Source organism: Eubalaena glacialis, chromosome 9 (assembly GCF_028564815.1).
Source record: "Eubalaena glacialis isolate mEubGla1 chromosome 9, mEubGla1.1.hap2.+ XY, whole genome shotgun sequence".
Taxonomy (NCBI): domain Eukaryota; kingdom Metazoa; phylum Chordata; class Mammalia; order Artiodactyla; family Balaenidae; genus Eubalaena; species Eubalaena glacialis.
In genome coordinates this window covers 3630093-3656262 of record NC_083724.1, presented here as the reverse complement: position 1 = coordinate 3656262, position 26170 = coordinate 3630093, and the positions used below count along the sequence as shown (strand labels likewise).

General features: G+C 65.6%; 1 protein-coding gene across 6 annotated transcripts in view; it reads right to left on the bottom strand.

The window, feature by feature from the left end:
* The window catches only part of RXRA (retinoid X receptor alpha), a 100887-nt gene that overhangs the window by 32719 nt on the left and 41998 nt on the right, over window positions 1-26170 (bottom strand). The gene's annotated exons all lie outside the window — the stretch shown is intronic.

The window sequence follows — 26170 nt, the reverse complement described above, 5'->3', positions numbered from 1 at the left end:
TCGGGGCCTCTGCTGCGGGCCGGCCACACCTGTGGGGTGGCGGGAGCCGGGCTTTCCGTTCACACAGCTGCAGAAGAGGCTCCCCAGGTCCACGCTGGGCCTACGGGGCCTGAGCTGCTTGCTTATTTGTTTGTTTGCTGCTCCCTGGCAGGAACGGGTGGGAGAGGCAAGAGAAAGCTTTGGCCGGAAGGAAGGAGGGAGGGAAGTGGCTCCTTAGACTGATAGCTACCAGGCTGCACCCCAAAGTTTCTGCAGCCCCTCAAGTCTGGGAACCGTGAGGAGGGCAACAATGAGATGCAGGGAAACTGGGCAAGACAGGAGGAGCCGGGTCCAAGGGGGTGGGGGGCCTCCGGGAAAAAGGGGGGGGGCACCAGCCTCCAGCCTCCAGCCTCCGCGTGCGGCCCGTCTCCCAAATGCAAAGGTCGGGGCCTGGTTGCATTGGGGCCTGGTTGCATTGCAAGGGGCCCAGCCCCCATCCTCTGCACCCCAGGGTCACGTGTACAGCAACTGCTCCAAACCAGGGACGATGAGCCCCTGGGAGAGGCCACCCGGCCAAGACCCACCTCAGCGACCCCCGCTGCCCCCAGGCCCCCACTCTGGGCCCTTCCTGTTGACACAGGACATCCACAGCAGACACTTTCCCGGAGCCTGGGTGACAATGGGCAGGGGGTATTTTCTGGAGTCTTCTGGAGTCTGGCCAGGAAGGGAACGTTAAGAGGAAAAGGGGAAAATGCCTAAACACCCCCTGCTCACAAACAGGCCCCGCCCTGCCCTCCACGTGCATGCAGCCTCTGCCTTTTCCGGGCCACTATCTGTCCCCACCCACTGATAAAGAGTAGCTGTGATAAGGCGCTATTCTTGAAGTCATACTTTGGACTCGTAAGGGGCTTGTCACCAGCGGTCACCACACGCTTATCTGATCCTGGGCTTCAGGACACCAGGCTCAGGCCCAGACCCCACGCTGGGAGCTGCTGACACCCAGCTCTCCCCACCCAAGGGGGCGCACGGGGCCTCGGAGGGAGGGGCAAAACCCAACTGCCGACTCTCTCCCCCCGCCAAGAACCCAGGCCTCGCCAGGCCTGAACCCAGCACCTCACACTGCTTACCCCCTCCATGCCCCTGGGGACCAGCAGCAATCCATGAGACTCAGGACTCCGGGGAAGGAGGCCAGGGCCCGGGAGCTCACAGGGACCTCCAAAAAGAGACAGGCCCCCATCCAGGCAGGGGGTCATCCCGGCAGCCCCAACACAGGCAAAGGGACTTCAAAGAGCTGCCAGTTTCAGTTCAGGAAGGCTTGCGTGGAAGAGGTGATGGACAGATCTCTCCCTTGGCACAAAAAGCGTTTCAGGCCATAAAACTGACTCTAAAATGCAAATACCTGGAGGCCAGATAGGGAAGCCACGGAGCAGAGATGGAATGCCCTGGAATGCTCAGTGCCCAGAGCAGGAGAGCAGTAATCCCCTGGGCCCCCAGAGTAGATGGGTGTGAAAAGTTACATTTAGTAAAGTTAAAATAAAGAACGTTCTCATGGTAACTGACAAGGGCACAGGCAGCTCTTCGAGGTAGTGAGTTCCCCGTCATAGCTGTATGCAAGCAGAAACTACAGCCACCACTCAGGAGTGGCCAACCAGGTGGACCCTGAGGTCCCTCTGAGAGAGGGAAGGGACATTCCCCAGCCCCCCTCCCCCGCCAACAGTCCTGAACTGCACGGGCTCCCTCCAGAATGCCCACCAGGACCCTCCTGCCCCCCCCCCCGCCCCGGAACCCCCGGCAGGAAGCCGGGGAACCCCCACCAACTCCTTTCTGGTCTCTGCCAGGCAGCCTGGGAAGGCGTGGGAGGTGGCAGGAAATACCAACCCCACTGAGGCTGCCCGGCCGGCGCGGGGGTGAGCCCCTGGACCTCCAGCCCCTCTTCGGGAGCCAGGGAACCCCCGACTCCCGAAAAGGGGAGCTCAGGGCTCCTCCGCGGCCCTTCTGAACCTACAGGGCCGATCAGGGCAGGGTCCGGGCGGGCCACAGACTGGGGTCGAGGGCCCAGCCAAACAGGAAGCCCAGCGGAGGGAGGGGAGGGACAGCCAGTCCAACCGAAGGAGCACGGGAGGAATCCCGTGGGGCTGGAGTGAGCGGGGACTTCAGAGGGGGCCGTGCAGGACAGCACGGAGGTGGGAGAGGGGGCCAGGAGGGGCGAGGGGCACAAAGGGGCGAGGGGAGCCCCGAGGGCGCCAGCACCCGACCCTGCGAACGAGCACAAGCATCTCCCCCCCCCACCCCCCGAACCGAAACCCCACCACGGGGGGCTGGCGGGCCCTCAGGAGCTTCCTGGGACGCCCGCCTCCAGACCCCACCTTCCGGAAGGACTGCTTCCCCTGCCGCCCAGCGGAGGGAGAAGTGGTAGCCCGGTGGGGGCTGTGGTGGGACCGTGGCGCGTCGGGGTTTGGGGGAAGCTCGGGGTGGCTGGTGCAGGGGAGGCGTGGGGCAGGAGGCGTCCACAGGCTCCACGGGGTGAGGGGCCTTCGGGAACTGGGGCGGCAGGGGGTGGGGGACAGACGTGCCCCCGACATGGGTGTGCCGGCCCTGGTGGGGAAACGCCCACCACTCAGGTTCCCCTTCTGTCAAATGGGTACGCCGACAGCAGAGGCTGCTGTGACAACCCACAGGAGTGGGCCCCACGAGCCCTCGCAGGGTAGGGTCCCAGCGCAGGCCGTGTGCCTGCGGAGGGTGGACCTATATCACCTCCAACCCCAGGGGGCGTGGCCAGCTCACTGCCTCTGGCCCAGTGTCAGTTTACAGCTCAGGTGGCCTGGCCTGAAACTTCAGCTCCTCTGGGGTCACCCTGCCCTTTCCCCAACGAATGCCCCCAGCCCCAAATCTCAGCCCCCGCTGAGGAGGACACAGGTCAGCTCAGCCCTTACGCGTGATCAGGAGAAACTCCTGCCTGCCTTCGGCCCTCCCCCAAGAGCCTGGGGCCTCAGAACAGGGTCAGATAGGGAGCCCACCAGGCAGGCAGCCTCAGGGGCCCCTACGGAGAGGCCCCCAACTGGCCAGAAGGGACCCAGGCCCAGCAATCCATTGGCCTGCAGGGACCAGAACTCAGGTCCCAGCACCACACCAGAGCCCAGGGTGGCCCAGACCTGCCCAGACCCCAGAGGAGAGAGGAGGAGGGAGCAGAGTGAACGAAGACATGCATCTCCTTCACCCCGCCCCCCACTGCTCACAGACGCTCACTGGTCACCCGACAGGGGCTCCACCCCGCCCCCAGGCCGCATGCAGAGCACCAGCTGGCCTCTCCCAAGTACTGCTTCCTGGCACCGCCCTACCCAGACCTCCGTGACACAGGCGGGGATGCCCGAGGGGAAGAGGTGAGGAGGGGGCAGGCAGAGTGGACGCCGAGGAACAGGCAGGACACTGCTGGGTGAGGGACAGTCACCACGACTCCACCAACCTCAAGGCTGCTCGGGAGCCCAGAGTGACTGGGGGCTGCAGGCCCGGGGGACAGAGGCTCCACCACCATCGTCACCGTCACCATCATCATCACCATCACCATCACCACCTGAGGGACCCCTTGCCCTGCTCCCTGCACAGACAAAAGGCTGAAGCTCTAAGAGGCGGATGGTGGCACTGAATGGCTTTTGCCACAAGTGACAAAGGGACGATGTTTCGGGGTTCTGATGGCTGTCCTGAGCCGGCCAGGGCTGGTGAGGGGCAGGAGGAGGAACGGGCAGTGGCGGCAGCCGCCCTCACCCATCACACTCGTACAGACTGGGGGCACCGTGACTGGAGCCCAGCCGCTGTCAGGGAAGTGGGGAGCACAGCCGGGAGGAAAGGGGGGGCCAGGAGGGGCTCCCTGTGACCAGCCAGCCAGAGTGCCTGGGCCTGAAATGTCCAGGAGACAGCTGAGGAGTAATGGCGCCAACGCACTGGGGCGCTAGGGCCAGGGTCTTGGCAGGAGGCTGCCCCCCACGCCCATCCTCCAGAAGCTCACGGTCCAAGAGGGCTGCAGCCACAGCCCTCACACCAGGCCCAGCTCGACAGTCAACCAACGTGTCTCCACCACTTTCCCCTGATCCCTGCGGTGGGCGCTGCCACCACCCACCGGGCCAGTGGCACTTGGACAGATGTCCAAAGGGGGACACTACCTGGCGGTACCCTAGGCGCTGAGCTGCACGCGTAACCCGGGGGAACACTGCTCCAGCCGCCACGGTACAGAGGAGGGATCTGAGTCCCAGAGCCGCGTCCACTACCTAACTCTCCGCAGCTTACAGAAACACGCTCGGGGGGCACAGGGAACACCCTGGCCGGACCCCCAGGAGGTTGGGGCCGGACTCCTCCGGAGACCTGCTCCTCTGGCCCAGCTCCCTGGCTGCGTCGCACCCCTCTTCGCCAGGCCACGCCGCGTGTGCCTGGTGCTACAGAAGAAGCCGCTCACAGCTTCAGGGCAACGGGGACCAGGGCCTGCTGCTGGGACACCTCCCTCCTGGCTCCATCCTGCACCCTACACAGATGCCCTGCAGGCTGGCTCAGGAAATGTCAACTCCCCACCTTCCCCGCCCCCTTCCCCGTGACTGTAGGGCCTCCTGGACCTCGGGGCACGGCCGGTTTTTCAGGAGAAGCCAGGTGGCCACAGGCAGAGCCAGTCCCTGGCAGTCCTGTCCCCAGAGGCCTTGGGAAGGTCGGGGGTTGGGGGGGTGTTCAGGGTCAGGACTGGCGATGACTGAGCTGTGTCAACGTGACTCGGAGACCCAACCCAGCGCCGGGCTCCCACTCGGGTGCTGTTTCTCCACCCATCCAGCAGGATGACCACCCCAGGGTGCAGGGCACAGAGCCACCACCTGGGGCCCCCAAACATGAGGCCGGTCCTTTTAGGAGAACTCCAAGGCATCTGACTTTACGGAGAGCTTCCCCCACTCTCCCCACCCCAGAGACGGCTGGGGGACAACAAGGATTCACGTAGCCTCACCGACTGGACCGCCCACCCATCCCAGGGTCCCAGAGGTGAGAAAGGCCGGCCCAGCCGGCACCAAGGAAGGAGTCAGGAGCACACGGTTGAGAGGCAGTGCCCAGCTCAGCCCCATCCAGCAACACTCCCTCCAGCTGGTTCCGGAAACGAGCGCCCCATAGGAGAGCTGCCAGGTGGAGGCAGCACAGGGCCACCCGCCCAGAAAGATGCCAAGGGACAGAGAGAGAGTCCCCAGAGCTGGTTTCCAACCCCGTGGCCGGAGGCCCTCGGCAGGCCAGCCTGCACCCCTGCGGGGCCGTCCCCTCCCCTGGGCATGGCAGGCAGACCACCCCGATCTACCGCCAGACCACTGGGCCATGCCTCCTGTTCAGTGGCCTAACACGGGCTGCCCGGGGGAGAGGCTGGGGAGGGGCAGCAGCCGAACCCCCAGGCCTGCTGGAATCCCCAGGGGGGAGGCACAGGCACAGAAACGGGAGGGGGAGACAAGAGGGACGGGGCCACAGAAGAGCTGGGGAGCCAGCTGCAGTGAACCTGCGCGTGATGCCGTTAGCACCGTGGCCTCTGCAAATGGAGATCCCCAAACCCACGGCCTGCTGGCAGCCCCGTGGCTTGGGAACACCCCTCACCCCCCGCCCTGACCCCGCAGTGAAATCAGAGCCTCCAGAACACAGAGCTAGGGTCTAACAAGCAGCCCCTGTGTGGCTGCCCCGAGCCAACGTTGATCACAGGGGCTCCGAAAAGCCTGGGGACGTGGGGATGGCTCCGTCCCACCTGCAGAGGAGGAAGGGGCTCAGGGAGGGAGGGGCACTCCCCAAGCCAGAGCCAGAGCCGGAGCCGGTGGGCGGGGACCAGGACCCGGCTCTCCACCCTGATGCTCCCAACACACTTCACTCTCACACAGAGCCCCCGCAGCCAGCCTGGGTGGCCGGCAGAGCTCCGGGCCGGACCCGGTGCCAGCAGGCACGCCCACCGTGGGGTTGATGGGCACGGGGAGCCGGGAGCACGCTCACCTCTCCGGGGCCAGGCAGGGGCTCCCGGGCGCCGCAGCCTCCCGTCCAGCAGCACCCCTGAACCGTCCCCAGCACCTCCAGGGCGCCGGCCCAGATGGCGGGGGGGGGGGGGTTGGGGGGCGGAGAGGGGGGGAATTCCTGATGAAACCCCGCCTGCTCCACGGCAGCCTGGGTGGCGAGGGGGCCCCCGAGCCCGTGGGCTGGCTGAGGCAGTTTCTCTTCAACAGGAAAAGAATGATGCTTGTTTCATTTTGAGCCGTGTCGCTCCGGCTGGCTCAGGGGCCCGCGGCCCGGCTCTGTCGTGGAACGCCTGTGCTTTCCACCCCCGCTACAGCTGTTTTTCTCTCTAACTTTCTCGCAGCCCCTGCCGGCGTCGGGAACATGTTTGCAGACACTCAGGCCCAAGTTCGCCGGCACCCCGGCCACCTGTGCTGGAGTCGGGGGGCCCCGTGCCAGGTGGCCCACCTGTCCCAGTACTGTGGAGCGGTCAGGGAGAGATCAGGGCCCGCCTCCTCTGGGCCCAGCGTGGGCTGGCCTCTCCCGGGGCGTCCCCAATCCTCCCACTGCCCTCCGAGCATCGCCACTTCTCGGATGTCGGCACGGATGCTTGGCACCTCCAGCGTGTGGTTGCCCAGGGCCGCGCAATGGGCGGGGCCGGGCCAAGCCGGAGGCCCTGGAGGGCAGAGCGCCAGCCCAGCTCCCGAGCGGCTCACGGCAGGCTCTCGGAGACCCCCGCTGCCACGTGCCGAGAGCCCGGCCCCTCAGTGTCCTGCCCTGAGCAGAGGCTAACCCACACCGCGCTGACTCTGCCAGGTCGCCAGGCTGGTGCCGTCGTGTGCAGAGGCACAGATGGCAGGGGCTCTGCAGACAGCAGACAGGACCTCACCCATGAGACAGACCGAGAATGGGACATCCGCCTGCTGCAGCGGGGCTTCCCCATCTCGGCCACAGCAGGGGCACCTCCCACTTGGACCAGCACAGCAGCCCCAATCCCACCCGCTCCTGCTAAACGCCCCGCCGGCTCTTCCCTGCTCTGGAGAGGCCCCCTCCCTCAAAGGGCAGCCTCCGGGGGCGGGGCAGGGGGACCAGCCTCTGAACCCCCTCGGGCCGTGTCCCCACTGTGCAGGTTCAGCTGGGGGCCCACGGGGCTGGCAGGATTAGTTCCCAAGCTGAGATCCGACTCTGCCACCCCTTGGGGACCTGCTACGTGACAGGGTCTACCCTTCACCCCCCCCACCCAGGCCCCCAGCAAGTGCAGAGACAGGAGAGTGGGTTCCACTCTGCACCAGGAAACGGAGGCCCAGGAGGCCCCAGAACGTCCACCCCCATCCTCACAAAGCACTGAACCACGTCCCCAGATCTCCGACCTAAGGCCTCATTCCTGACACACCTTGCAGGGGGAGCGGCCAGGAGGCTGAGAACCTTCTCATCCCACAAGAGGCGCTTTTCAGGGGCTGCTGCGGCAGCAGAGGGGACAAGCCAGCTGACCCCGCAGACGCGAGGGTGGACGTGTAACAGGCAGCATCCGTGCCCCATGACCCCCTGCCCTGAGAACCCAGATGGGGCCTCAGCAAGCACCCATGGCAGCACCCAGCCCGGCCACCCAGCCCACAGGGCCTCCAGGCAGGAGAGGGATGGACAGACTGACAGTTGGAAAGTCTCTCCCTGGGCCCGGATGACCATGACCTCCGTCCGCACAGCACCGCCCCCCGGGAGTGACCCACCAGCCCCTTCGTACAGACGAGAGCCTCAAGTGGCCAAGCTCAGATCTGGCTGTGGCCAGGACACAGCCACTGGCTCAGCGTGCCCTTCCCATGGCCGTCCCCTGCACTGGTCACTTGGCAGTATGGCCACTGTCCACTCAGTCACCACCAGAACCTTCCATGGCTCCCCATCACAGTCCCGAAACTCCAAAGCCCGCCCCCCACTTTGTTCCAGCCACCTGGGGCCAGGGCCTCTGCCCTTGCACCACCGCCTCAGTGCCCCTTCCAGGCCCTCTCGGCCTCACCAACAACCACAAGCAACCCCCGGGGGTGGCCAAGGTCAGGGTCAACGCAGGGAGGGAATCTTGGGAAAGTATGTTTCCGCTGCCGGCTCCTGCCCTTGGGAATATATCTGCCGACAGCTTCCAGCAACTATGAACCACGTGCGGTTTTGAACGCAGGATGGGGGCTGGGGCTGGGGGCCGCCCATCGCGCGACCAGCCAGGTGACCGACACGCGCTCCCAGCGGCAGGGCCATGTTGAGGGGCCCCAGTGACCAGACCCGTGCCCAGGGGTGCTGGAGCTCGGTGAGGCCCAGCTTGGAGGGATGGGGCAACACCAAGGCCTAGGGGGACACACCAGGCAGGCAGCAGCCTCCAGCTCTCGTGGCTGCCGGAGGGAGGGGGGATGCCCCTCAGCACGTGACAAGGAGGAGCGGGGACCCAGAGCCATGCCTTCCAAAGCTCCAAACCCACCCCAATTCCCCAAACCCACACGCAGTCCACAGAGCTGCCTGGGAAGCAGGGCTTAGTCCCTCCTGGGAACATACCGCCCGCTGGACATCTGGGGAGCCCTTAGCACCTGGCCCCGCGAGTGATCAGCTGTCGCCTGCATCGTCAGAGAGAGGACAGTAAAGTACCACCTCACTCTGTCAGAGGCCTTGAGTGCAACACCCACGCCTACCCAGACCCAGGAGGGCTGCAGATCCAGGCACAGGAAGATCCCAGATACTAAGAAAGCCAAATGCACTCAAAACAGCAACTCCAGAAACCAAAAAACTTCATGCGTTTGGCTCAAGGAGACGTCCTTGCTCAGAGCCTATTGACTCAACGTTACCCACTACGCTAACATGCCTCTTTGGATGACTTCCCAGAGAAGGAACAATTGGAAAAAGCGAAAAGTGGGAGCAAGAGATGCTAGGTGGGAAACAATGGGGAAAAAAAAAAATCAACCAACTATCCAGCAGCCAGATAGATGCACGTTCCACGCAGAGAAACCCAAAAATACCCTGCTCTCACCCTCCTGTGTGTGGCCAGAATAATGGTCCCAATCCCCTGCAGGGAGACGGGCAGCATGCCCGGCTGCACACTTAGAACACCCAGCCCAGCCACCAAATGCCCACGATGACCCCTCGTCATACTCCCGCAGGTTGCAACAACCAAAATGCACCCCTTGTACACATACGCAGCTTCCAGCTGAGAACGCTGGAAAAAAGTCAACACGTTCCCCACTCTCTCTAAGAGCACAGAGCCTGGCCTAACAGCCCGGAATGTTTTCTGTATGAACGTAATTTTAGATAATTTTAAATGTTCTGTCACGTCAAGAGACGAACTGACCTGGAAAATTCTCTTTCCTGCACTCAGTTTACAGACAAGGAAACCAAAACCAAGAGCTGAAGAGGCCTGTCCAGGGCCCTGTGTGTGGGGCTGCCCAGTCCTTGCCCTCGAGAAAGAGCTGCCGGAGGGGTGTGAACGCAGACCCCCACTGACGCCTCCAGAACAGGAAGGCAGAGCCCCCGGTCCAAAACACGTGCCACAGAGCTCTTTGCTGCAGGAGGACGGGGCCTGTGAGGAACCTCGGGCTCAGAGACTCAGACCTGGAGTGAGCCTTCGCGGTCACTCAGGGAGGATGGGGGACGCCGAGCCCAGAGACGCCCAGGGCCGGCCCCAGGACACAAGCACACCCTGAGTGCCCGTCGCTGAAATCCTGACCGAGCAGCACATGGGCAAGGCTTGTAAAGGGCAGGGTAGGGCAGGTAGCCCCCCGGTCAAGACAGCCCAGCGCCCGCGGCTGCAGTGTTCTCTCGTTTTGGGTCCCAACTCAACTCCAACACCAAGTGGTTCCCGGAGACCTCCCAGTGCAGCCTCGCCGGGCGTCCACACCTTCCACACGGCGTGAGGGAGGCCAGGTCACGGCCCCCTCCAGGGAGATGCAGGCGAGGCACCCGAGACGTGGAGGGCTGAACATTCACAAATCACAAAAGGCCTTTAAAAGGCCTGGAAGAGCGAGGTGGTCCCGGCACCCACCCCGGCTGCCACGTCTTGTTGGAGGCCCTCCCCTGAACCTCCATGTGGCCCTGGGAAAGTAACTTCAAGTCTCTGGGCCTCAGCTTCCCCCAGAACCTGGGCACAGAGGAGCACGTCCTCCTAGGGACGTCAGTGAAGGTCAGTGAGTGACCCACATGAGCCCCGGCACAGGGCGAGCATGAAGAAATGGAGCTCCTTGTAACCAAACGAAGGTAAGTGGCCCGTGAGCCGGGCCAGGAGGGGAATCAGGCGTCGGCCCCACATCAGCACGACAGGGGGAGACTGGGACCCGCTGGGATTCCAGCCTCTTGCCTCCCTGCACGCCTCCTCCCTGACAAACCCCTCGCCACAGGAGCCGGAGCCAAGACCCAGGGGCGAGCCGGGTCCAGGGCCCTCTGTCCATCCCGGGCCGGCTCCGGGCAGCCCAAGCCCCATGCGGCCTCATCGCAGGGTGCCTGTGGCTCGCAGGGTGCGCGGACGTTTCCCACACCAGACCCAGGAGGATGGGCCAGGTCCACCGCATCCTCCAACCAGACAAGTCCCCACCATCCCCAGCCTCAGTTTCCTCAACTGAAAATGGGGTGAGCCAGACCCCAAGAGGCCCTCCAGGGAGCCTCAAGGCAAGGAGAGGAAAAGAGCCAGCCCCTTTCCCTTCCCCACCCAAAAACCCGTTGTCCCAGACACCCAGGGCAGGCCAGAGCCCAGCAGCCCTGGCCTCAGGCCGGCGGCAAGAATCAGGCCACCAACCAGATGCGCCGAGCACAGCCGGGCACCTCACGTGCGCTGGGCAGCCGTGACTGGCCCTAGACAGGCGCACACTGTGGAGACACCCAGCACCGGCCCGGCTCTCCCCACCCGTCCCTCGCATCCCCCCGCCCCGGCACGGTCACCACGAGCACCACACCCGACAGGCAAGACACCTGCACCTCCCAGGCCGTACCGCCCCCAGCGCCCCCCAAGCCCAGCCCTCACCTGCCGGCCACCTGAGGTCTCCCGCCTGCCAGGCCAGGCCACCTCCCAAAAGAGAGGCCAGAAGGTGCAGCCTCACGGCCAGGGCGGGCGAGAGGTCCCACCACGGGGGCGGCCCCATCAGCCCCCGGCCCGCCGGCTCAGGGTCCCACGGCCTGTGGCGACGTCACACGGTGGACGAGGAAGCAGAAGAAGCCGGTGAGGAAGGGGGCCCGGGAGGGCCGGCGTCTCCGCCAGGCAGCTGGGAATCCGCCGGCACAGCTGAGTTCCCCTTTCCCAGGGCCGCCCGGCCCACCACCCTCACCCAGACACCTGTGACCACAGGCGGCTCCCGCTGGCCGAAGCCAAGTGCTTCTTAGGAGAGAACAGGGACCCCAACCTCGTTTCCTCCACCTGAGAGCAGTCGCAGCCTTCAGATGGTACGGCGCATGGGACCCTCGCCCAGCCAGGGGCCCAGAAGAGGGGGAGGGCAAGGTCCAGACCGGAGTTCAAATCCACTCCTCCGCTGCCAGCTGCCTGGCTGTGGGCAAGTCAGGAGACCTGGCCGAGCCCACTTCCCCAGCTGCAGGCTGGCGTGAAGGTGCGGGGATGGGGCACGATGGCTCCCCGACTTGCTGCCAGCCGGCACACCCAGGCACGCTCGTTCAGCCAGGTGTGCGGGCCTGGCGGGGGTGAGGGGGTAGGCTGGAAGAAGCCCAAGCAGCACTCGTGGGGGCCACAGACCCCCGCCCACCCTCAGGTCCCCACCGCGCCTTCCCCCCTGCTCCCCGACAGGTGCATCCTGTGCCCTGACGCGCCAGCAGCGAGGGTCCTGCAGGAGGAGCGACGGCGAAGGCGCAGGCCGAGTCCAAGACGGGGGCACCAGGCCGAGCAGGGGAGAGGTGGCGGTGGAGCAGGGCCTTGACAGCCGCTCGGAGCCCCCCAGCCCGGGAAGCAGGGCCTGGGCAGGACTAGACGAGCCCCGGGTGGGGGCTCGGCCTCAGAGCGGGTGTGCAGGAAGTACGGAAGGAAGGAAGCCTTCGTGGCCCCCGGCCACCCTCCAGCCACACAACGGGGTCATTCTCCCGGGGCACAGAATGCCTTTTGTAGCCCGTCAGCCAGCAGCCCAGGCCAGGGCCGGCGGTGGAAGTGAGGGTGCGGGGGGCTGTATCACACGGTCTTCAGCCCTGCTGCTCTCTGGCAGGCAAGTGGGGGGTCCTCCGTCCCTGCCCCCCAGAGGCCTACGGTCCAACCAACACTGTCCGCATCAGGCTGCAGGGGCCGAGGCTGCCCAGGCAGCTCGGAGCCGCACATGCTGCCCGCACACTGCCTGCTCCGTGGCAGCTGGCGGCCAGGCCGGCCCTGGACAGAAGGCAGGCGGGGCCCTCACTTGAGTACATGGAAACCCTGCTGCCCACTCCAGGCCTGGCACTGGCCGTGGGGCAGGGTCGGGGCCCAGGCGGCCTTGCTCCTCCAGCAGGACTCCTACAGAAGGGCCAGGGACTCCCGCCCATGCTGACCAGGCTGACGGCCCAGCAGCAGCCCCCCTCCCCTGCCCCCCAGGCGTCTCCAGCGCACCCCACCATCATGCACCCATCCGCTCGCACCGCGCTCTCCACCTGAGACCCAACTTGCTGTGGGACCCGGGCAGGTCCCTTCCCTCCAGGGGGTCCACCACCCACCCCGCCCTGACCATAAAGGTCCACACTCGCTAGAACCCACTAAAGTTTGGGGTTCAAGGATGAAGAAGGAAATCCCCAGGGGTCACACTGCAAAGTGGCGGGTCCAGGACTCCCAACTCCAGGGAGGGGGAGGGGACATCCTTTCCCACGTCATTTGGCCCAGGTTTCTGCCGTGTGCATGTGTGGTTTTCACGGTAACGACACAGCCTCTGCAGAGGCCTGATTTTAGCAAGACCCTGGCCAGACAGTCCCGAGGCTGCTGCCGCCCTCCTCTGTATTGGCCAGGATTCCTCATTCACTCCTCTTCACAGCTCCGGGCTCCCTGCTTGCCTGGTTCAGGGCCCGGGACCACACCTGGCTAAGCTCACCTGATGGACGGGGGCGTGGTGAGGGCCGGCCTGCAGCGAGGATCACAGCCCAGCCCCAGTCACAGAGGCAAGCCACGCCCACTCAGCTGTGGCTGGTGGTCTGCCGTGACCCCCAGCTCCTTCTCGGCTGCCTGAGGGCCTGGCCAGGCAGCCGAGGGCCTGTGCTCCCAGATCAGGGTGGGGAGGTACCTGTGAGGTCCTCTGGGCCCTAGCCCCACTGACTCAGTTCACTTGCGCCCAACAAGCCTCATCACTTGCGCGCTACCGCACCAGGGCAGGAAAGGTGCTCAGCCCCACAGGTGGCAGGCGGGGCCACCTCTCGAGTCAACAGAGACTTAATCCTGCCTCAGCAGCGCCAGTGTTGGGCCCAGGGCACATCCTGGCCAGCAGCTGGCTCCCAGCCCACCACCTCTCCTCAGCCTCAGGACCCCCAACACCACCCCATGCCCGGACGGTGCCACCTCCTGTGCCGCCACGACGTGGCTCATCGCTGGTAGGAAGACCCAACCTCGGCGCCCTCAGAGAGAGTCCAGCTGACCAGGCACTGGGCCTGTCCCACCAGCTGGGTGGCCTCAGGGGTGACGACGCAACCTGGGCATGTGACCTACCTGTGTGGTGACAACTGGGGGTCCCCTCGCAGGACCGGGTGTTCAGATGCCCCAACCCCTGCCACCCCGGCCTCCGTGTGCATACACGAGCCACGTCCACGTGGGCCCCGAGGCCCGCAAGTCTGCGCTGGGCACTGCCAGGTGCCTCCTGCCCCCCGGGGGTCTCACCAGCCAGGCCCTGCCCTGGGCAGGCCCAGCCAAAGGCGCTCAGACATTTAGCGCGCCCCCAGAACGTGCTCGGCGCTAAGCAGAGTCCCAAACAGCAGCACGTGCTGCCTCTGGGTGGGCAGGAAAGGGGGGACCCCGCGGGGCTGACCCGCAGGGGCTGAACCAGCTCACGCGCACGCCTCTTCCCGGTCAGCGTTCGGCGACATCACGTCAGTGGCTTCAAGCTGGCCGTGGCGGGAGTGTCTACCCAACGGAAAGTAGAAAAAACCACAGATCACACCCCCCGCCCCCGAGCCACAGGGCTGCCCCTCTCCCAGCCTCAGCTTCCCCCCAGATGTAACACGGGGGTTGGCATGTGGCCTGAAAGGTCCCTCCCCTCGCCCCCAGCACCTCTCCATCCCAGAGACCTACTGTTCCTTCCAAGCACAGGGGCCCTGGTCCAGACCCCGCTTCTGGGTCTCCTGGCCAGTCCGGCAACACCCAAGATGTTGGCCCAGGGGTCACCCCTGGCAGACGGGCTCTGGGGCAGCCTCCTCTCCCTCCAGCTGTCCTAGACCTGCCTCAGTGACTACCTCCTGGCCCCCAGGAACCCCCCCCCGGCCCCGCTGCGGCCCCCCTGCCTTCCCCAGGCCTCACCCTCGCAGTCAAGGCACTGGAGGCCGGAGCCCGGGCCCTAGCCAGCAGCCCCGGAGCCCAGGCGAAAACAAACACACACACACACACCACCCAACCCTCAGCTTCCTTCCTCCTCAAGGCCGGCACGAGAGAACAGCAAGCAGGGGCCGGGGGTGGGCGGAGGCACCAGCCCACGCGGCTACGTTGAGCCCCCGGCGCTGCCCCCTGGCTCAGCCAGCGGCCCCCTCCCTCTCGCTCACATCCTGGCGGGGTGGGGAGCGGGGGGGTGCTGGAGGGGCAGCACAGAGACCAAGGGCCACCGCTGAGGCCGGCAGGGGCGACGAGGGCCCCCTGGCGGGCGCACCAGGACTGCTTTTGGCCCCCCCTGCAGCCCCCTACCCCCCACCAGGAGCACTGGATTCTTCCTGTTTCCCTAAACCCAGGAGGCGCCCGCAGGGACGCCCAGGAAGTCAGGGGCTCGTCCGCCGTGAAGCCCCCCCCCTCCATGCCTCGAGCAGGGCCCCCACCCCTGCTGCTGACCGTTACCTTGGAAAAACCCTGAATTCACCCAGGGGTCTCTATCGATCACTCCCACCAAGGCCAGCCCCACACCTCCCTCTCTCAGAGGGGCCCTGGGGCCACCACGGCCAATCTGCCCCACAAGGGTCTCGGCGCCCAGCCCAGCGTCCCCGGGCGCCTCCAGTTGGTGTGGCCATCAGCCCCTCTCAGCCCCAGCCCTGGCCCTCAGAGCAGCACGGTCATCCCCTCTGGGTCTTCCTGTCAGGGACACCTCCTCCAGGGAGCCCTCCTCACACCTGCTAGACAGAGTAGGAAGGTCTGGACAGAGCCCCAGCCCCGTAGATGCTAGCTCAGGTCCGAGCCCACCGCCCCAGATGGCAGGTCTGCAGACAGGCCGGGTCATCCTGGACACCAGCCCCCAGCCTGGGCTGGTCACCCGCCCCCCCCCCCCCCCCCCCCGCCAGGCATGCTGCCTCTTCAAAGCCTCTGCAACCTCTGCCCTGCTCCAGCCGCCCCACCTCCCCCAGGACCTCAGTGCCCCAGCCCAGGCTGCAGGCCGCTCCTTCCCTGCAGCGGTGCCCACACCGGCCCTCAAGGGCAGGAGCCCTCCCACTTTGCAGAAGCAGCATCTGAGGCTCAGAAGGCACACAGCGCCCGGGTCACAGATCCGACAAGAGGCTCCGCGGGGCTCCGACCCGGCTCTGCCTGACTGCCCTGCGCAATGGGCACCACGCCCCACAGCGGGGCCTCCACACTCCCACTGCCTCTGGGGCTCTGCTGTCTCTGCCACAAGGGCAGAGCGGGGTGCTGACCCTCAGGAGGAGGCGGGGCTGCTGGCGACCCTGGAACCCCTGCAGCTCTAAGCCCCCCGAACCCCAGGACTGGCGGCCCAGAAGCACCACAGAGGCCTGTACTCTGGCCTCCAACCCCCAAGACCCGGGGGGAGGTGTCTGCGGGTGTTCAGCGGGCCTCGGTGGCCAGCGTTATCCCCAGGCAGACAGGAGCGGGACGGCCCAGGCACAGGAGGGCTGGGGTCTGGCCTGGAGGTGCCCTGGGACAGCGGCATCTGCCCCTTCAAACTGAGCCCACTGCCATGCTTGCCCCCTGGACATCTAGGGACATGGACCCACCCGACCCAGGGGCCTGGGCTCCGTGCCCATCTGCCTCCCCACCTCCCCGTCCTCCTCCCCCCCCAGCAGGTTCTCTCCCTCCTGGAAGGCAGGCACCTGGGCAGAGTCTGCTCCTTGTGAGGCTCTGACCTGGGCTGCAGGCAGGAGCCCCGCCCACCACTGCACAGCCCCGGGGGGGAGGCTGGGTCTCAGAGACCCCAACCCCAGATCTGGGCCTTGTCCCAGCTCCTCCAGGAAGCGCAGGCAGCCCCCGGCCCCCAGTCCCCCAGGCCAGGCCGGCAGCGTGCCCTGTCACGCCCGCCCACGGCCGGGCCCCCGCCTCCCCGGCTCCCAGGCTCCGTGTGACTCACAGGGCTGGCACGCCACCTCCGGCCCCTCCACAGGCGGCTGCCCTGAACACACACGCCACACTTGTCCAGACTTGATGCCAGCGGCCGGCAGGATGGGCCTGGGAACCGGGGAGGGGGCCGGCCAGGCACTGGGCCACAAAGGGGCCCCCAGGAGGGGCCCGGGAAGGTCACACTCAGGGAGGTGACCCAGGAACTGTAGCCCCTGCAGGGCTGGAGCCCGATCCCAAAGACCCCACAGGCCCCGGGGAGCGGTGCAGGGAAGGGCCTGGGAGCTGGGGCCCACACCCTTCTCGAGTCACCAGCCCAGAGATCAGCGTGCCCACTGACCAGGGAGGGTGCTAAGCACCCCCAAACCCAGGCCCAGACCTCTGCCCTCCCCCTGTGAGGCTGAGCTTCACCCTAGGGGCTGGGTAGGCCAATGGGCCCTGGCACCCTACGGGCCACAGGCCTCTGGGTCTCGGGCTCTGGCCGGGGCCACACAGGGAAGCCCACCCCAAAGAGGGTCTTGGCCAGAGCTCTGCTGCTGTTCAGGCCGGGCCCGAGGTCTCAGTCGTCAATCAGGAGTGTCGTGTCACCTCCCGGGAACCAGGGGGGCCAAGAAGGGGTGACGGCCAGGAGGCTGAAGGCCTGCCAGCCGTCAGGGGAGCGTGGCAAACGCCTCTAAGAGGGCGGCCACACCGCAGCTACAAGGGCTGGAGTGGGTCTCCGACACAGAAGGGCCACCGCCCACCCACCATCCGGGGCGGGGCCCTCCTCAGGCTCCCCCGTTGTGCTGCCGCGGCCAGAGAGAAAGGGAGGCCCTGGTCCAGGAGCCCCCAGGAGCGCCCCGTGCCGGGCACCCACCTTGAGGCAGTCTGTGCCCCCTTCGGTCCCCAGGCATGGACATCACTCCCTCAGCAGCAGGAAGCAGGAGGCCCACAGGAAGTGGGGACAGACCCCCGGGGACAGGGTGAACGGCGGCGGGGTCCGAAGGGGAGATAAAGGCAAAGGGCCCAGGAAGAGCACCGCAGGGACAAGCAGGGAGGACAGGGAACAGCAAACAAGTCCGCACCTGCTGCGCAAGGCGGGGGGGGGGCAGGAGGGCCAGTGAGGCGGGAGAGGGCCGGAATGCGGCCCTGGAGCTGTGTCAGTGGGCCAGTGACCGTCAGCGGCTGCGTCTGCTGACTGACTGCTGGACGGACGTCAGCAGGGCTCCCCCCGCCGGAGGGAAGGCGAGGGGCGAGGGGGGTGGGGCCCCACCGAGGCAGGAGCCGGCCTCTCTTCCGAGCACAGGATGGAAGCAAGACAATCCGACTCGAGGAAACAAAACAAAGTCACAGCCAAGGATGGCCTGGCTCTGCCCCTGCACTCGGCTCAAGGGGATTCACAAGGCAGCCGGGCGGGGCCGGGAGGGCCACCTGCGGGCAGGACGTCCACGGGATCCTGGAGGCAGATGGACACACGGTCAGGCTGCAGCACCTCTGGGGTCCAGAGCCCTCGGTGTGCGGGGAACCAGCCTCCCTTCCACAAACCCGGCTCCAGGCTGCCCTCCGGAGCGGAGCGGGGCAAGCACGCGGGGGTCGGAGCTCCCCACCTCTGGCTGCAACCGAGCTCTCGACCGACGCTGGTGAACCACGTCTCAGCCAGCCGGGGAGACAGGGAGAGCTACACCTCACACCTGCCCCTGGGCACTGCCACGGTCTGGACGGGCATCAACTGCCCCCCCCCCCCAGGGACAGCTCCACGGGGACGGAGACCAGGGAAGCATCCTCGTTTCCCTGCAGGCCACCAGGAACGGGCCACCTCTTCTCCCTGCTCCACCCTCCAGAGACAGGGGTGTGTGGCCCCTCGGGGGGCAAGAGTGAAACTGCTCGGGGGCTAGGACCCCCCTGCACAGGGACCTGCACACAACCATCACACAGCTACGCCCGGGGCGGCCTGGCTCCCCTGCGCGACCCCAGCTGATGGAGAGCACGCCTCTCTCCCCATGACGACGGCACCCGTCCCAGAACGCGCCCCTGAAGCAGGCCGGGGTGGCCTGGCACCCACGGTCCCCCTCTCCCCCGCCTCTTCCCAGGGCCCGCACCCTCGGCCCCTCCCTGCCTTGCCCAGAAGGCGTGGCGGCTGCCAGCTTCCTGCTGAGCAGCTCCTAATCCCCAAATGCAGTCAGTGTAAAACCTGCTCGGCACCCAGGGCACCACCGTCCGCCGTGCAGCCCCCATCTGGGAGGGCAGGGTGTGGGGAGGACCATGGGCTTCGACCCCCAGGGTGGCCGGGCGCCCACGGCCCCGCCCAGCCCCCAGCCAGCCCTGCCACACAGGCAGCTTCTCAGCACCTGCCACCTCCCCAACACCCCCTCCCCCACCCGAGGGGACGGGACAGGTTCCCGGGACACAGGTTGGTCCGGGCAGCAGGGGTCCGTGACCTACAAAAACACACACACACACAGAGGACTAGAAAAAGGGAGAACTCAGACTCGCGGGTGAACATGATACATCTCTGGAGGATGGGGGCTCCCCACTTCCCCAAATCCAGTACAGGTTGGCGATGGGGCATGGGGACAGGGGCCGACACCCCACACCCCCCCCAAGGCACATAACCCCAGGGCCTTCATCCGCCATCGGGCTCCACATGGTTTAACGATAGGATGCGAAGCACCCAACCTGTGCTGAAGGTAACCCAGACACCCCTGGGAACACCGCTGCCCCTGAACATGCTCCCCAGCCGTGGCAGCCCCGGGCCCGGGCTACAGAGGCCAGCGACACATGTGGACAGGTTAACCGGCCACACACACGGTGAACTTGACGGTGAACTTGACAAAGGCAGAGTCCTGCCTCCTGGGATGAAACAAAGAAACGGATGCACCCCCGGGCCAGGGCTGCGTGAAGAGCAGGTCCTGACAGCCCGTGCTCGCGAAGTCTGAGAGGAGCAAAGTGACAGAGGTGAGCCAGGGCTGATGGGGGCCAGCTCTCGCTCCGGGTGCCCCTGAACGCGGGCGATACATGCATTTCACCGCGAGCACACTGTACCCCAGAGCTCAGGGCAAGCTCCAAACGGGGCCTGCCCCACGGGGAGCTCGACGTGGGGACCCTGCCCCTCTCTGGGCCTCAACCCGATGGCCCTGGAGGGACAGGCCCCGGGCTACCCCCATTCTCACCTGCTCACTGGTCAGGGGGTCACCAGGACAGGCCGTGACCCCTGCACTGGGGAACGGCCCACAGTGACACCGGGAAGGTAGCCAGCTAGCCTATCAACAAACAACCTGACAGATGACCACCAGTGCCAGCGGAGAGCTCTGAGTGCCCACACTGCCTGGGGACCCAAGGGAACAGGGGCGGGGCTCCCTGGTCCCACAGCTGGGAAGCAGCAAGCCTGGGGTTCTGTCCCCAACCAGGTCCCAGAGGCTACTCAAAACTGGCCGGGCCCCTGTCCCTCACTAGGCCCACCCCTAGGCCAGGGTCCTCCGGGCCGCCACGAGGACCCCACGGTTCAGGTCAGGAACAGCAGCAGGGGGGCCTCTCTGGGACGGACAGAGGGAGTGAGGCCAGGACACACAGACCACGCTCAGCTCAGAGATCAGGCCAGCCTGCCGCCCAGCCAGCCAGCCTCGGGGAGGTGCGTGCATCCCGCACCCACCCGCTTCAGCCCTCCATGGGCCCAGAAACCCCAGTGCCCTGCCCCCCTCGAATCCCGTAGCCCACCAGGGCCCTGCTGGGTCCTCAGTGCCTAGACCCCTAATCAGTCTCAGGTACAAGGAGCCAGGCGGGTCCCTCCCCCAAACGGTCTGGTGCCTCAAGGCCCACTGCTAAATGCCAGCCAGGCAGGGGCACTGCCAGCGTTTCCTGAATGCCCAGTGCCCGGGAGCCCACACTGAGCACTTCAGAATGTGTAGCTCGTCCAGCTCTTTCAGAAATTCTGCAAGCATCACTGTCTTTTTACAGAAGCAGAAGTGAAGCTGGGAGACACAAAGTTCAATCTGCCCAAGGCCACCCAGCTGGGTCAGTGCAGGGGAGACAGGGGTCCAAGGCTGCCTGGGCACAAGGTGCGGGGCTGCGGGAGGTGAGCAGAGCGGGCCAGCAGGGGGACAGACAGCGGGCGATGGCAGGATCCTCCACCCCACAGGGGATGGAGACACCGAGACGGGTAGCGCAGACGGGCGTGAGCACACACGCGGGTCAAGGCGTGTGCACACACACATGCCCTGTCGGGGGCCCAGAAGCCCCTGAATCCCCCACCTGGCAATGCCCTCAGGGGAGTCGGCAGTGCTCGAGGGTTGGGGGGCTGTGGCTGGCACAGGACCCTGGGTGCTGGGTCCAGAGTCTCCAAGAAGTGGTTCTCTCCTCCACCGGCCATGGGAGGGCCTAACCCCCCACCAAAGACCTCCTTTTCCTCCACCAAAAGAAAGGGGGAGTCTCGCCTTGCCACCGGAGACCTCAGCTTTATAGACACTGAAAATCTGTATTCCATTTTTATTTAAAGCATAATAAACACCAAGATGTGCCGTTATCTGTCTACACGCAGAGAGAAAAGGCAGCCAGCAAGCTAACCTTGGGTGGGTGGGACTCAATGGCTGGTTTTGACTTTCTTTGTTTGGTTTTGGTAACAGCGTTGCAGGGTGCTTGGGTTTTGTTTTCTCTTTTGGTGGGCAGTGTGGGGGAGGTAAAGGTTGCTTTACAGAATCTCAGCATTTCCCCCATCAGCCACGTGCACAAACTCTCCCACCAAAAGCGCTCTCCAGGCCAAACGCGGGTTTGATTTCCTCCAGAACTCCACCCGCCCCAGAACCCTTCAAAGGTTCCCCCAACGTGGGCTGGAAGGCGCCCCAGGAGGGCTGGGGGGTCCCCTGCCCAGCCCCACACCTGCTCGTCGCCCCACCTGTGTTCTCGGCTATAAGATGAGACGGCTGACCAGCATCACTCGGGCCCGAGCTCTAATGCCAACCCATCCGAGTGGTCCCTGGGCTAACCCTGAGATGAACTGGGGTTGACTCTGGGCCAGGGCCTGCCTGAAGCCTCTGCCAGCTGCCTAGGACCAACCTGCCTCAGCATCCCAACCCCAGAGCTCTAGAAAGGGCCGAGGCCCACCAGGAGACCCCTCAGCCTCCCTCCAAGAAGCTCACCCATCTCCCAGACCAGGACTGGGCCAGGTGAGTGGCCAGATGCCACTGTCATTCTGGAGGCAGGAAGGTCTCCTGGGCGCCCAGGCCAACGAAGGCCATGAGAGCCACCTCCCGCCCTCCTTCTCGCCAGACCTCGGAGCCCCTCGCCCTCCCCATTCTGAGCCTGCCCACTCTCCACCCCCAGGCTTGGGAACCGAGTCATTTCCAGGCACACCAGCTCTCACCTCTAGGCTTGGACATGCTGTTCCCTGGGCCTGAAACTCCCCCTACACCTCTCTTGGCTCACTCCAACCCCGTTTAAACAACACCTCCTCCAGGAAGCCCTCCTGATTCTCCCAGCCAGGGTAGGGGTGTCTTCTACTGCATACCCTCAACAGGGCACTCACCACACCATAGACACCGTCCCCAGCCCACTTGTCTGAGGCTGCCAGGGTCTGGGGGCTCCGAGGGTGGGAGCCACAACTGGTTCACTAGGCATCCCTGGGGCCTGGCCTAGGGCCTGGCACACAGCAGGCACTGAATAAAGACCAAATGGACAAATGGACTGGGGATGAGAGGTGGGAAAGGGCCAATACAGGCTGCAAGATTCACCACAGTCCTTAAGAACCAGCTGAGCAAGCACCAAGTTCCAAAGAGGCCCTAAGGTGAGAGGAGGAGGGCGGGAGGTGGCGCTCATGGCCATCGTTGGCCTGGGCGCCCAGGAGACTTTCCTGCCTCCAGAATGACAGTGGCAAGCACCAAGTTCCAAAGAGGCCCTAAGGTGCTGACAAGCTGTGCAACCCCAAGCAGGCTGAACAACCCCTCTGAGCCTTTATTTCCTCTTCTACAAAGAGATGTCGCGTAAGAAGAAAGCGGCCAGGAGGCAGTGGACGTGAACGAGTGACCACGAGGCTGGCCTGTCCTCATCCATCCCCACAGGGGGTGAACACAGGTGTCCCACAGCCCACAGATCTGGGTTCGAGTTCTGGCTGCACAACTCACAGCTGGGGGGTGGGGGGGGGGCCCCGCAGGCATCTGACCCAACCTCGCTGGGTCTAAGCATCCTCGTCCTCCGAAAGGGGACAGTGCCCTCGGCTTCGGCTCCCTTCACATGTCACGGAGCACTCCCTAGTGCGACGCCTACTCCCCCACTGCCCCCCACTGTGCTGGGGACAGGCAGATAGTCAAGGCCAGGCCCTGCCAGGGGCAACCAGTCCAGAGCCAGAGGCCTTTTCCAGGAACCCAAAGGGCCCAGTCAGTCAGTGATGCAGCAGAAGGAAGGGTACTCTACCTTCCTGTCGGAGACTCCACTTGCCTCCCTCCAGCTATAACCTACGGTAGACTCCTACATCCCTGCAAACCAAGCCCTGGGCTCTCTGTGCACAGCTGGGGGATGGGACAGACCTGCATGCATGCCCACCATGAGGACAGTCACCCCAGCCAGAGGCCCAGGGAGGGCAGCAGACTCACGCAGGGGACCCCTGGCACTGGAGGCACTGAGACCAGGGGCCAAGTCCAGCCCCACCTCCTCCTGACCAAGGACCACAGTAAGCAATGTCACCTCTCTGGGTGCCAACATTCTCATCTGGAAAATGGGCTAATAAAGCCTCCGGACAGGGTTGTTTCGGGACATAAATGGTGTAAGCTGAGCACAGTGCCTGGTGCACAGCAGGCAGGCATCAACCACAGTTCCTGGGACACAGTAGGTACTCAGTAACCGAGAGCCCCCTCACCGCTCTCTCCGTTACTGTCACTCCCAGCCCCAGTGAAGGCGCTAAGTGTCACTGGCTGGAACCTGCGTGGTCCTCCCCACCAGACCACTGAAACTTCCACCTTACCAGCGCCTGGGTCTCCTGACGCACCCTCTGTCCACAGGCCCCTGGCTCAGCGGCTGCCTCGCTGTGTGGCCCAAGCCCAGCCCCTCACCCTCTCTGAGCGTCCACTTCCTCATCCATAAGAGGCTAGTCTCCAGGGCCCCTCCCCTGCTGACGGGTGCTGGGCAGACGCCACAGTCAGGGTGAGGCCTGCCACGGGTTCCTAGAACCCCAGGCCCCACCCCGCAGGGGACCTGGACGGGGTCTGCAGGAGCGCCGCGCTGGGAAGACGGTCCTGAGCCCCTCTCCTCCTCCTCTTAACCCAGAGAGCCAGATTCCAACCCTCAACCCGCTCCACACCCAAGCTGGCAGAGGTCCCTCAGGGATCAGAGAGGTTGCACAGCTCAGAATGGCAGGGCCAGGACCTGACACTGGTGGTGGACTTTTCCATTACACCACCTCCTCCCAACCCGACCCAGCAGAATCCTAGAGAGCGTGGCCTTCACTGGCCGGCAGCCTAGACACCAGTTCCCTGCCCACTGCTGTGTGCCCCCAGCAGGTCACTTGGCCTCTCTGAGCCCCGGTTTCCTCTCTAATCACTGAGCATAAGAACACCCACCCCAGGAGGTTACAGGCAGGGCTCCATGAGCCCCGGAAGTCGAGGGCCTGGAGCACAGTGGATGATCAATGAACCTGCAGCCACCACGGTCACTGGCTGCCCACACACAGGGCAGCCCCAGGCCCACTTCCCACCATCTCCCCAAGGTGCGCCGTTCAGTAAAGGGCCCACACCCCCAGTCCAGGGCTGTCCATCGGAGGGCATGGGAGCCAGGACCCTTGGCCACCGCCCTCTGCCACCAGGCTGGTATGTGTCCCCCCCCCGGCCAGCGGGACATCCTGGCCCACCTCCTCCTCTCTACGCCCCTCCCCTCCCTCCTGCCCAGGAAGCAGCATCGGCACAGACTCCGAGGCCTGGGTTCAAATCCTGCCCTCCACGCCAAAGCCACCTGACTTCCGTAAAGTGGGCAGGTCACAAGGATTACGTGGGCCCAGGGTAATGCCACCCTGCCCTGATGTCACGACCTCTGCCCCACCCAGGTGGCGGTAGGGGAGGGGCGGTCTCTCCTCGTTTCCCCAGGGAGAAAACGGGGAACTGGGCACCCCAAGAGGGAGGCCCCGGCCAGGCCTGGCACCCAGCCTCCTGACACGCGGTCCTGTGACAGCTGGCAGGATGTTGGGAAACCCACAGGCACTTATTTCAACACCGCGGCCGCGTCAGCGACCAGTTTCGACACACAGCAGCGCCCGGGGAGGGCCGCGGCCCTCTCGTCCGCCTGCCTGGCCCGACCCAGATGCGGCCCTCGTCCTCAGGGGCGCACAGACAGGCTGGGTCATTTCGAAGGTGCAGAGGCCGGCCCCGCGGCCCCGGGCCACCACAGGCCACTGCAGGCCTGCTCTGCCCCAAGCCTCCTGTGGCCCTGAGTAGGCCCAGCGCTCAGCGGACCCACCAGGGGCCAAGCTAGGGGAGACCACGTTCTAGAAAGAGAGAGCACCCCGGGGCCACCCCTCACCAGCCCCGGGAGGCACAGCCAAGTCAGGGAAGGTTCAGCCCGGTCCGCCCAGGCCTCACGGTCAGCACATGGGTCCAGCCGAGCCCAGGGCCTGCACGCGGCCTGCATCCCTTGGCTGAATTTTAAGCGAATACAAGAGGGGCCTGGGATGGCAGCTGCCACTCAAGGGCATCCCTGCTCCCCAAAAATGGTCCCGCTGAGCCCCACCCACAGAAAGAAACTGAGGCCCAGTCAGAGCGAGGGACTCGCCCAAGGCCACACCTGGAGGAGCGGGGGCAGCGGGGACCCCGCTCTGGCGCCACACCTGGCTGCCCGCACTGGGCCAGGAGGAGGGGAGGGTTTTAGTTGGGGTGGGGGTCTGAGTCTGAGTTGGGACGGGGTCAACCGTGGAGGTAAATCCCTCTCCGCGTGCCCTCTGCCGTGCGTCCCTGGGAGGGAGCAGGCATGCCCAGGGTCCCTCCAGCCGCTGACCCCCGGAGCCGGCCCAGGGCCCCCAGGGCCAGCCGCCCTCCCCCACCCCATCTTCAGCCCGGGGGGCTGAGGTTCCCGGCACAGCCGCCTGCCGTTCAGGCCTGACACGGTCTGGCCCCCGGCCCCCGGGAGACATCCAGGACCAGTCAGTGGAGGGGACGCTGCAGTGACCGCCACCTCCCACAGTGACTGCACCCCTCACGCAGCCACCCAGCCACCCAGCCTGGCAGCACCCCCTCTTGGCAGCATCCTCTCTTAGGACGAGAGGCCCTGCCATGGTCAGAGCTCCACTGAGTACATCGCCCACCAGGTCCTGCCGGGGCCAGCCCTTCCCAACCTGCAGACCTGCCACACCTGGGCCTCCACATGCCCAACGCTCCTACCCGGGTGTCCCCTGCCAGTGGCCAGCACAATGCCCAGCTGGCTCTCAGAGACAGCTCAGGGGTTACCAGGAAGGATGACGGGGCCACCACACCACGGTCTCTCTGAAATCCCGACAGGCTCGACACGGCCGGCGGCACCCAGAGAGACACACAATTTCAAATGACTGTACACCCTTCACCAGGTGGGGACCGGGTGCCTTCTGCACACCAGGTGCTGCTCTAGACCTGGGCACGCAGCAGAGAACCCACAGGGGGATGGAGTGCGAACCGGCACAGAAATAAGGAAGGTAATTAGGAGGCACCAGGTGGGGTCGCCCGGTCTGGACACAGTGGCAGGGCAAGGCCGGGGGGAGCAGGCCACGAGGGAGGGGGCCCGGCGCTCCCGGCAGCGGGAACCGCCAGCCAGAGGGGTCTCCGGCCGGGGAGAGAGCGGTCTGCCAGGGTTCAAACTCAGGCCCGAGGTCATCAAAACTCAGGCTCCCCCAGGGCC